A 12,503-nucleotide genomic window follows, 5' to 3' on the forward strand; every position below is an offset into this window, starting at 1 on the left:
AATCAATTCCCAGCTGGGGCCACTGTTTGTGTGGAGTTTACACATTCTCCCCATGTCTGTGTGGGTTTCCTCTGGCTACTCAGTTTCTTTCCACACTCCAAAGATGTGCACGTTAGGTGAGTGGATGTGTCTAAATGTCCTAATCTGAGTGTGGGTGTGTGTGTGAGTGTGCCCTGTGATGGAATGGTGTCCTGCCTGTCCAGCGTTGATTTCCACTTCTCGCCCTGAGCTGCTGAGATAGGTTCCAGCTACCCAAGACCCTGAACTGGAATAAGCGGGTTAGAAAATAAGTGAATACAAGTTATTATAAAATAAATATTCATAAAGTATATGGTAATCATACAAACACACAACAATAAATGATGTGGTATGAAAGTGCTCAGTGAGCCTGCTATATTGGTTATTGTTTGTTTTTTAACTGTGTAGTGGTAGGAGGGGCCTCTTACTAATTTTGCTTTGCAAATACTTTTGATTTAACCACCACCACTACTACTGCTGTCACTCACTGACTCACCAAAAATCAAGTAAATAAATAAGTATCTTACTTGTTTTTATTTACCTGTCTTATCTTTAAACATTTATTTATTTTAATGTTTAATATTAGAAGTGTTTTAGGTCTTTATTTAGAAGTTTGGTGATGTTTCTATGACCAGAAATATGCCATAGAAACATAACTCTTGTTTATATCAATTAGCCTATGGTAAAATTGGTTTCATTATACATTATTTTGCTTAAAGTTGAAGTTCCCAATAACATATTGGTGACATTAAGTGAGAACTTACTGTACAGAAAATTTGCTCAGTTTTACTGTGTGAATATTCTTTTTTTGTTTTGTTTTGAGACAGGATCTCACTGTATCACCTGGGCTGGAGTGCAGGGGTGAGATCATAGCTCACTTCAGTCTTGAACTTCTGGGTTCAAGCAATCCTCCTGCATTGGCTATCCAAGTAGCTAGAACTATAAGTGTACACCACCACATTTGGCTGATTTTTCTTACTTATTTATTTATTTATTTACTTATTTTTTAGAGCTAAGGTCTTGCTATGTTGCCTAGACTGGTTTTGAACTCCTGGGTTGAAGCAATCCTCCCACTTCGGCCTCTCAAAGTGCTGGGATATCAGACATGAGCCACCTGCCATGCTTGGCCTATGTGAGTATTCTTAGTTGTCATTATTTACATTGTACTATAGACTAAATGTTTGTGTCCCTCTAAATTCATATGTTGAAATCCTAACCCCCAATGTGATGGTATTAGCAGGTGGGGGCCTTTTGTAGCTGATTAGTTCATGAGGGTGGAGCTCCCATGAATAGGATCAGTGCCCTGATGAAAGAGACCCCAGGGAGCTTTCTCATCAACTTTCTGCCATGAGAGAAAACTGGGAACTAGGAAGCAGGTTCTCACTAGACATCAAATCTGCCAGTACCTTGATCTTGGACTTCCCAGCCTCCAGAACTGTCCCCCTTATTCATCCCACAGTGGTGAGCACCTAAGATGACTTAGCAACAGTTTTGTACTTTGTATCAAATGCACAAATGCATTCCCACTTGCCCTTTGTGTGTGTGAGTGCATTTCTAACTATTTTCTTTTATGTTCTCTTTTTATTATACTTATGTTCAGTTCACAATTCTTTTTTGTTTTTAAGAGAGTTGGGGGCCAGGCACGGTGGCTCACACCAGTAATCCCAGCACTTTGGGAGGCCAAGGCAGGTGGATTACCTGAGGTCAGGAGTTCAAGACCAGCCTGGCCAACATGCCAAAACCCCATGTCTCTACTAAAAAAAATACAAAAATTAGCTGGGCCTGGTGGCAGTTGCCTGTAATCCCAGCTACTCCAGATAAGTCAACAAACTCTGAAAAGTCAACAAACTGGTAACTCTGGCTCAGAAGGAGGCATGCATTTCATACTTAAAGGTCAAATACCCACAGCCCAATCACTTTTTGATAAATGATATATCCAGCAAATGATATCAATTTTAGCTACCTAATAAGATGAATCCTCAAGAGGTGGAGGCAGGAGAATCACTTGAACCTGGGAGGCAAAGGTTGCAGTGAGCCAAGACTGTGCCACTGCACTCCAGCCTGGGCAACAGAGTGAGACTCTGTCTCCAAAAAAAAAAAAAAAAAAAAAAAGGAGAGAGAGAGATGGGGGTCTCACTCACTCTGTCACTCAGGCTGGAGTGCTGTGATGCAATCATAGCTCACTGCAACTTCAAACTCCTAAACTCAAGCAATCCTCCCAATTCAGCCTACTGAGTACCTGGAACACAAGGCACACACTACCACCTCTGGCCAATTTTTGAATTTTTTGTAGAGACACCATCTTGCTATGATTCCCAGTCTGGTCTCAAACTCCTGGCATCAAGCAATCCTCCTGCCTCAGCCTCTTGAGTAGCTGGGATTACAGTCATGAGCCACTGTGCCCACTTGAATCTTTATTGGATGCCTATTCCTCGAGAAATGCTATAACAAATGTTAGAAATTAAATGATGAGTCAAAACAAAGTCCCTGTCTTTCCTGGGGTTTACAGTAATACTCTCCCCATGAACATCAACAGCAACAGTAACTAATACATATAATTACATGTATTGATTAATTGAATGCTCACATACACATAAAGATATCATTGTCATTATTTTGTCAAGGGGGAAAGGGAGGCACAGACAGCATGAGGAATTTGCCCAGAGTCATATGCTCTAGTGGTGGAGCCTGTATACTGTTTGTCTCTCCTTTACTATATTAACTCTCCCATGAATTGTAAACCAAAAATAAAATTCTAAGGCACCACAACCATCTGAATGGGCCCCTCCTCTCAGCCAGGGGCATTCCAAAGCTAACCTGAAAAATGAGTTCAGGCCATGATGAGAAAAGTGAGCCAAAATGCCTCATTATACCCTCCTCCCTTTTGGAATTACTGATACAAGAGGCTCTTTAAGTCTGATAAGAAATATTTACAATCTATTCTCTCTTAAATCTGCTACCTGGAGGCTTTATCTTCATGATAAAACCTTGGTCTCCACAACCCTTATCATAATCCAGACATTCCTTTCTATTGATAATAACACTTTCAACCAATTGCCAATCAGAAAATTTTTGAATCTGCCTGCGATGTGGAAACCCCCAATTCCAGTTGTTTCACCTTTCTGAACTGAACCAATGTACATCTTACATGTATTAATTGATGTCTCATGTCTCCCTAAAATGTGTAAAACAAAGCTGTGGCCCAACCACCTTAAGCTTATGTTTTCAGGATCTTTTGAGGCTGTGTCATGGGCCATTAGTCACTCATAACTGGCTCAGAATAAATCTCTTCAAATATTTTACAGAGTTTGACTGTTTTCATCGACACAATGTAGATATCATCTGAGATGTTACACTAACCCATTTATTTATTATTCACTCACTACATAGTTATTAAACATCTTTGATGTGCCAAGCATGTGGGGGTGGCTCTGGGCAAACAGAAATATGCTCACTCCCTGTTATTGAGTGAGGCCCATGAACACATAATTCCAGCACAACCTGTTATGTGAAAAGACAAGGTATATATCAAGTGAAATGTAAACAAAGGAGGAAATGACTAACTTTGCCTGGAATTGCTGAGAAAGACTTTGTAGAAGAGAAGATTTTTTATCAGTGTCATGAAGGCTTAATAGCAACTGATTTGTTAAAGAATCATGAAAAGATCAACCCCAAGAAAGAAAAGGAAACATGGAAGGACTTGAACTGGAGTCACGCCAGTACAAGGAGGGTACTAGCAAAGATGAGGTAGGTGGGTGGGAAACAGCAGGACTTCAGGGTAAGACATTCAGTTGAAAACAAAATAATGGTAATTGATCAAACTCAGTGGGGCTTAGGCTGGAGAGTAATGCATGTGGATCTGGTGCCATTTTGAAGGACGTTGTTGAAGGCAAGAGAAAGCGTCCCCTTCACCCTCTGAAGGTTTGCTGAAAATATTTAACAAGAGGACGATTAATAGGAGAAAAGGCATACAAATTTATTTGATCATAGTTTTTCATGACACAGGGGCCTTCAAAATGAAAGCCCTCCACCTCGAGGTTACAGAAAGAATATGGATTCAGAGCACAGCCAAAAACAGGCTATGGTGGTAAACCAGGCTTTAGTGGCAAAACAGGTTATGAGAGAGACAGAACAGGAGGCCTGCCTAGCAAAGTTGGCCTTATTATATAGATGAAACCTCATGGGTAGCAGACAGAATAGATGACAAACTCTTCTTACCTTTGACAAATTCTCTCACCTATAAAGGTGTCAGACTCTTAATCTTTCCTAGATCTGACAAGGGAATCCTGGCTGCATGAATATAGATTCTCTACAGATGTAAATTTCCCCCAGGAAAGACAGCTTTGTAGGGCCAATTCTGTTTGCTGGCCCTCTGGCAGTTATCTCAAAGTATATCAAAGAAAGATATTTTGGGGTAAAATATCTTGATTTCCTTCCACATCAAGGATGAAAGTTGCTGAAGAAAGGAAAAAAATGTTGGTAGCTCTTGTAGTGATCTAAGCAAAAATTGAGGCACTGGAGAGGAGAGTTATTTAGGGGTATGAATCAACAGAGCTTGATTAAGTTTAGGGGGTAAAGGAGTGATTGGGTGACTGAGTGGATAATGGTAACAATCAAAATAGTATCTCAAATTCTACAAGATTCCTTTTGAGCTAGAGTTTGCTCAAAGTACATTCAAAGCAGCATCTGTTGAACTCCAACAGCCCAGAAAAACAATAGCTAACTCACGCATGGCTAAATAGCTCTTAGAATCATAGTGAGTTATTGTTTTGGTTATGTTAATGGATAAATTCAGTTAATCCTCACAAAAACCTCATACAGTAGGTGGGACCATACAAATGAGGAGATCAGTTCAGGAAATTAGAACAGAGAGGTGAACTAACTTAACCAAAGTGATATAGCCACCAAGTGGTGGAGTCTGACTTCCAACACAGTCAGTTTTTATACTGCCTTGTTCGAAGCCTGGGGATAAAGATGGAGGTGGAGTGCTGTCCTGGGAGTGGGGCTGAGGGATGCAGCACTTTACAAGGGCAAACTTTCCTACAAATCACCTTTAAACATCTTTCTTCCTTCTCAAAGTTCACACTCACCCTGGCTGCGAGGTGCTCCCTGCTCCTCGGGGCTACTGCTGTGCTGTTCTTGAGAGCTTACTCCTTCCACCTGACAGTTTCTGTTCCCCTTAGTTCTGAGAAATGTGGCCGTCCTGGCCTAGCACCCTCCTAGGAGAAGTGCAGTCCCCTGCAGATCTTTCTGTTTGTTTGTTTTTCTGGAGAAAACAAGCCCTGCTTTCAATTCAGGGAAAGGTGGAAGGAGAACAGAGGTCTGGGAATGTGAAGAAGCTAAGACAGTGGATTTGATTGGGCACTTGTTTTGTTTGTGGTGTCTCAGGGGTATTCAACTGAAAAGAGAAACCACAGAGATAGGAAGCCAGAAGAGGTTTGAAATTCTTTTGAATTATTACCAAATATTTGCTTTCAGACACTTCGCAGGAGTATTCAAACAGCATCTCCCTGTATGTTGGAAAGCAGCCCCTGTACACAGCTAAATATTTTTTCTAAATAATCTTGAAAAGGAAACTAAACCAATCATGCATCACTGACCAAGATTTTGTCTTTTATTTTTTGAGACGGAGTCTCACTGTGTCACCCAGGCTGGAGTGCGGTGGCATGATTTCAGCTCACTGCAACCTCCGCCTCCCGGGTTCAGGCGATTCTCCTGCCTCAGACTCCTGAGTAGCTGAGATTACAGGTGTGTGCCATCACGCCCATCTAATTTTTGTATTTTTAGTAGAGATGGGGTTTTACCATGTTGGTCAGGCTGGTCTCGAACTCCTGACCTCGTGATCTGCCCGCCTCGGCTTCCCAAAGTACTGGGATTACAGGCGTGAACCACTGCGCTTAGGCTGTCTTTTTTTTTTTTTTTTTTAATAGGATCTGTTCTAAAAGTAATTTATGATTTGCATTCTGAAACTTGCCATTTAGTCAAGTTTAAAGTTTAAAGTTAGTCAAGTTTAAAGACCCATGTAGGAACAAATATCATAAAAGTACAAAAAATTGACCATCGTATGTATGTAAATGTTGTAATTTTTAAAAAGTCTTCATGATAATGAAAAGAATCCATGTTGACCATAGCAAACATAAAATACAGAATTTAAAAAATTCCTCTTACTGTCACATATAAGCACCATTAGCATTTTGGATGTATTCTCTTCCAGACTTCCTGCAATCTCTTTCTTTCTTTTTGATTACTATATTTCTTTATATTTTATTACTACGGTTGTTGCTAGTTTTCCATTTCAGACATAGCTATTTCCTCTACATAATGCATAACCCACTATTTAAAAAAAAAAACTTTGTTTAAAAATGTATAAAATTAACACATTCTCGTCCAAAAAAGAGGTCTTGCAGTGAAAAAGCATATAGGGTCAAAATGATATGTTTCCCTGGTCCCATTCCCCAAGGTAGCCTCAAGCAACAGTTTGATGTAGTTCACAAGTTTTTCCAAAAGCAAAGCCATTCTTGTAAATTTTTCCTCCTCATGTCTATAATCTACATTAATATAAACATATTTTCTCTAGTGTTGTGATCTAGTGTTTTTTTTCCTAACAGTGTTTCAGACAGCTTTTTCACGTCGACCTAAAAGGAAGAGACCTAAGCACCAAATATGATTTTAAAAGTTTACTTGAGCCAAAGTGGGAAGAGCTGCCTGGAAGACTCAGAACCAGGTAGCCTTGGTTATGAGCACCATTTGGCCTGTATTATAAGCAGATTTTTTAAAGGCAAAAAAAGGAGAATAGGGATTGCTAATACAAAGTTGTTTGTCAAGAATTCTTATTGGTTTATAGATATAACATTGATCAGTGATTGGCTATACATTGTTAAGCCATAGGGTGTGGATATAGCATCAGGTTAAGCATTATTAGGTTAAGTTATAGCTATTTGTGGCAATAGCAAGCAGTTTCAAGGGATGAATCCATAGCTCAAAGCGGAGAATAGGACGTATAGCTGTCTCATTTTAATGTCTCTCTGGGCCTGAGGATTTAAAAGACTCACACTCCTAAGATGACAGTTATTTTCTCATTTATGTAATGTGTTAGTAATTATGTCTGGTGAAATGTTGCTAAAACACTGCAACGCAGTTGGCCTTGCTTTGAATGAGCTGGAAGAAGATTTTATATCAGTGTCATTGGAATGCACTGATTCCTTGAATAGTCAGAGACTAATTTTGGTCTAAATTATGTTCTTTCTTTACCTTTATAAAAAATAAGTACACTTTTCATTTTGAATTTTTTTTTTTTTTTTTGAGACAGAGTCTCGCTTTGACACCAGGCTGGAGTGCAGTGGCGTGATCTCAGCTCACTGCAACCTCCACTTCCCAGGTTCAAGCAATTCTTCTGCCTCAGCCTCCCAAGTAGCTGGGATTACAGGGGTGCGCCACCATGCCCAGCTAATTTTTGTATTTTTAGTAGAGACGAGGTTTCACCATGTTGGCCAGGATGGTCTCAATCTCGACCTTGTGATCTGCCCGCCTCAGCCTCCCAAAGTGCCGGGATTACAGGCATGAGCCACAGTGCTCAGCCTGAAATAATTTTTAAAAGTTGCAAAGATAGTACATAGAGTTCCTATATACATTTCACCCAGCTCCCTCTAATGTTAATCTCTTACGTCATCATGGTACATTCATCAAAGCTAAGAAATTGACATTGGCACAATACAATTAACTGTAGACTTTATTTGGATTTCACCAGTTTTTCCACTAATAGTCTTCTATTCCAGGACCCATTCAGGATACCTATTATTTTAGTTACTTTATCTTTTAAGTTACATTGTTTCATTGCCTCTCTATGAAGGATTGTGGGAAGGGGAAGGGGTTAGAGAGAGAATACATACTGATGCATTTGAGATTAAAGGAAATCAAAATACTTTATCCCAAAATATATATTTCCTGGACATAGTTCACAATGGCTATTTAGAAGGGCTGGATGGCTGGGTGTGGTGGCTCATGCTTACAACCCCAGCACTTTGGGAGGCCGAAGTGGGTGGATCGCTTGAGTCCAGGAGTTCAAGACCAGCCTGGGCAACATGGCGAAACCCTACAAAAAATAGAAAAATTAGCCAGGCATGGTGGCGCATACCTGTAGTTCCAGGTACTCAAAGGGCTGAGGCAGGAGGATCACTTGAGCCTTGTGGGACTGTGTTCGTGGAAGTTGCAGTGAGCCAAGATTGGGCCACTGCACTCCAGCCTGGGTGACAAAGGAAGACCCTGTCTCAAAAATAAAATAAAATAAAATAGAAGGGCTGGAAATGGAAGAATAGCTGAAAAGCTGTCTTTTGTAGGAGGAAATTTGCATCTGCAGAGAAACAGCTGCATTGGTGCAGCCTGGCTTTCTCTGAAGCCATCTGGCGTCTGATCTAGGAAGGATTAACTGAGAGTCTGATATTTTAAAGGTCTGAAATAAATGTTACCATCTATTTTCTCTGATGGCTACTATCTGTGAAGTTTCATCTAGAAGGCCACTTTTGCTAGCCACCCATAACCTGTCTTGCCACTATGACCTGATTTAACTACCACCTTAACGTGTTTTTGGTCGTGCTCTGAGCTCCCAGGCTTTGTGTAACTTCAAGATAGTATATAAGCTTCTGTATCCCCATTGGAGGGTTGGCGTAATCACTCTGTGATTTTTCCCCCATGCATGCCAATACATTTGTATATACCTTTTCTCTTACTAATCTTCCTTTCGTCAGTTGATTTTTCAGTGAAACTTCAGGGGGCAAAGGGGAAGTTTTCCCTTGGTCCCTACAAGATCATGTTAGCAACATGAGGTTGCAATCATTAGAGTCCTGGGATTCCTGCTAAATGTTATTTTACTTAGTCATCCTGCCTCCTCCAGGCAAAGGTTTTTGAGGGGTGGCTATACCAAATGTTAGGCAGGCGGATCCTCTGAGGTCAGGAGTTTGAAACCAGCCTGGCCAACATGGTGAAACCCCATCTCTACTAAAAGAATACAAAAATTAGCCAGGTGTGGTGGCACGTACCTGTAGTCCCAGCTACTTGGGAGGCTGAGGCAAGAGAATCGCTTGAACCTGGGAGGCGGAGGTTGCAGTGAGCTCAGATCTCGCCACTGCACTCCAGCCTGGGTAACAAGAGTGAAACTCTGTCTCAAAAAAAAAAAAAAAAAGAAAGAAAAGAAAAGAAAAAGAAATTCTTATGGCATGATTCGAGAGATGAGTGATGTCAGACCTGAGAGCCAAATTGTAGACAACTGCTCCTTAAGAGTAAGGACTATCTCTTGCTTATCTTTCCATCTTCTGTAGCACCTAGTGTTTAGGACTCTACAAAATTGAGCCACCCAGATGACTGTATTCCAAAAACATAAATATGTTTTCTCTCAATCTCTGTGTATTGGATAACTGTTTTGTTTTTTTTTATTTGTTTGTTTCAGGCCCAGTGTTTATTGCTACTTCTACTAAAAGTACTTCATTTTTCTTATTTTCCTGGGGGAACTATTCCCTCCCAGTATTCTACTATGTAGTTCAGATGGAGTTAAATCTACTCACTGGCTCCATAAGTGAGAATGTTATCTAGGCCAGCCTTAGATGAGTAACAAGTTCTCCTGGCCACAGTAATTGGTTCAGAAGTGTTTCCACAAACCAAGCTGAGACAGAGTGGTCAATCCTGGCACTAGGATAAACTTCTGGTTGGTAAGGTGTGGTAGCACATGCCTGCAATCCCAGTGCTTTGGGAGGCTGAGGCAGGAGGGTTGCTTGAGGCCAGAAGTTCAAAAACAGCCTGGACCACACAGCAAGACACCATCTTTACACACACACACCCTCCTTCTGTTGGGTTTGCTACACTAGAATCATAAGCTTGAAGTCACTACGTAGCTGCCTGGGAATGGAATTGCCACAGAAGAAAGAGAGCCTAGGAATGGGTGAGAAAGACAATGTCTTGTTAACATCATTTGAGTGCCCTGAATCAAACTTTCCCGAAGTTCACTCCTTGAACTTTCAGGTATTGAGCCAATCAATCTTTTTCTAAATTTAAACTAATTTGAGTTGGCTTTCTCTCACTTACAACAGGAGTCCTGACATATATCTTTAATGTCACCCTCCACCACTTGATATTGTGAGTGAACAACTTTGAATCTTGGGCTTTGCTTAGCTCTCTATACCCAATGCTAAATGTGATTTCACAATTATGGTTCAGGCCTGTTCAGACTTCTCTATGTCAGAGAGCTTGTGCATGGGTATGATTTAAATCTGTCTGTGTCAGAATAGCCTTGTACAGTTCTGTGCATGAAATGTTTGCTCAGCTAGTCTAGATTAGGATATTCTAGATGTCATCCTTCCTAGGAGACTTCCCTGACTCCCACACTTTCATATATGCCAGATGAAAAGGATCTCTTATAGTTTCTTTGCTTACCCTTACTGTCTTTATATTACCCTAACTGTCTTTGTATTATACAGTTGGCTCTTGAACAATATGGGTTTGAACTGCATGGGTCCAATTATACATGGATTTTCTTCTTCTGCCACCCTAGAGACAACAAGACCAACTTCTCCTCTTTCTCTTCCTCCTTAACCTACTCAATGTGAAGATGTTGAGTATAAAGACTTTGTGGTGATCCATTTCCAGTCAATGAATAGTAAATATATTTTTTCTTCCTTATGATTTTCATAATAACATTTTGTTTCCTCTGGCTTATTTTATATTGTGAAAATATAGTATATAATACGTATAATATAAAAAATTCATGTTAATTAACTTATGTTATCAATAAGGCTTCTAGTCAACAGTAGGCTATTAGTTAAGTTTTGGGTAAATAAAAGTTATATTCAGATTTTTGAGTGTGTGGGGTCAGCATCCCTAGCCCCCACATTATTCAGGGGTCAACTGTAATTGTTTCTTACCTGCTGTCCCAAGTGAAGCTCCTGTTGTCTTTTCCTAAAAATAATCTCTGACACCCAGCCTAGTGATTTACAGAATGGATACTTGATATACAATTATCAAATAAATGAATGGATGAATAATAAATGATAATAATAATTACATAAACTAGGGAAAACTCTTCTCTTTTTCCATACCTTCTCTGTAAAGGCTACAGAAAATCAGTAACTGCATTCAAGAATTCTCCTCATTGATCTTTTTTTCTTTTCTTCTTTTTCTCTTGTCCCAAGCCCTAATCTTGCAAAATAATTAAACTGCAATGCAGTCTTCACATATCTACTCACTGATCTTGAAGCCTTATCTTCCATTCTGTGAGCCACACTTAGAGATAGATATTGATAAACTAAAGTATTCAAAAGCTGGCAACCAGGTGTTAAGTGTTGAAAACATGATAAATGAAGAATAATTGAAGGAGCTAGAAAGTTGAGCTTGGCAAAGGAAGACCTAGGGTAGAGAATATCATTGTTTTCAAAATTTGAAGTGGATAGGAACCAGGGCAAAAATCAAGCCAATAATTTCAGACTGGAGTTCTGTCAGTAGAGAACTTTTAACAGTTAAGATCATCAAAGGTAAAATGAGCTGCTGCAGAACTCCCTGAGCTTCCCACTCTCAGAGGTGCTCCCGGAGGGGTAGAACCCATAGACCATTTGATGGAAAATCTGTACAACAGATTTTTAGATGATGAGAGTCAGGAATTCTAATATCTGGCTCTTACAAAGATATTCTTCTACTTTAAGAACATTAGGCATTTAGGATCTTTTCAAGCACTGGAAGAATCATAGAATCTTCTAATTTTTTAAAAATTTATCTGAACCTCTGATTTTTGTTTAATGAGGCAGTTGGCAGATGAAGAGTTCCACCCTTGCTCCAGTGCTATGCTGATGAAAAAGGCCACTGTGTAGCCAAAAGGTGTGGCTCTGCATTTGGTTAACAGGGCTCAGAAGTATGGGATTGCCCAACGTATGTCCTGCATTCTGCTTAAATTAGCCTTAGGTCTTTATCAGTGTAACCTTTCCTCAATTATGTGTGTATGTTTGTGTGTGTATGTGAGTTTGTGTAATTTTTGCTTATTGTCCTTGGGTGGAAACTGATTAATTAATCATGTAGGCCTTTAGATGAGAACCAAAGACTGTGTTTGGAAAAAAATGATCTAAGGACTACCTGCATCAACGTTTCCTAGAAGCTTCTAATAATGCATATTCCTGGGTCTCACCCAGACTTACTAAATCAGATTCCCTGGGGGTTGGGCCCAGAAATCTACTTCTTCACAAGAAACCCAAGTACTAATCATGAGCTTCAACATTGGAGGGTCCTAACTGTAGAAGGTAGTAGGATGGCAATGAAAGGAACTCCCCTCCTCTGAACACAAACATTATATTTTTGGGCAGAGCTGCAGACTGTTCTCAGATGTAAAAAGGCAGAATGATCCATTAGGAATTGGTTCAGCTGAATTTTTTTTTCACAGTGTTTTTTCTGGGCTCTCACTGTGTTAACAACAATCCACACAGGAGACTTCTGTGACCAAATGAGTGTGAGTT

At 40.0% G+C, this 12,503-nt stretch overlaps 1 protein-coding gene across 1 annotated transcript in view; it reads left to right on the forward strand.

Annotated features, from left to right (window-relative positions):
* Positions 1-1,066: 1,066 nt before the first annotated feature.
* HERC6 (HECT and RLD domain containing E3 ubiquitin protein ligase family member 6) overlaps positions 1,067-12,503 on the forward strand; it is a 125,157-nt gene continuing 113,720 nt past the window's right edge. The window contains exon 1 of the mRNA XM_054485345.2: positions 1,067-1,150. The gene's annotated coding sequence lies outside the window, so the exon portion shown is untranslated. The remainder of the gene's footprint in view (positions 1,151-12,503) is intronic.

The sequence above is a fragment of the Pongo pygmaeus genome, chromosome 3, assembly GCF_028885625.2.
Source record: "Pongo pygmaeus isolate AG05252 chromosome 3, NHGRI_mPonPyg2-v2.0_pri, whole genome shotgun sequence".
Classification (NCBI taxonomy): Eukaryota; Metazoa; Chordata; class Mammalia; order Primates; family Hominidae; genus Pongo; species Pongo pygmaeus.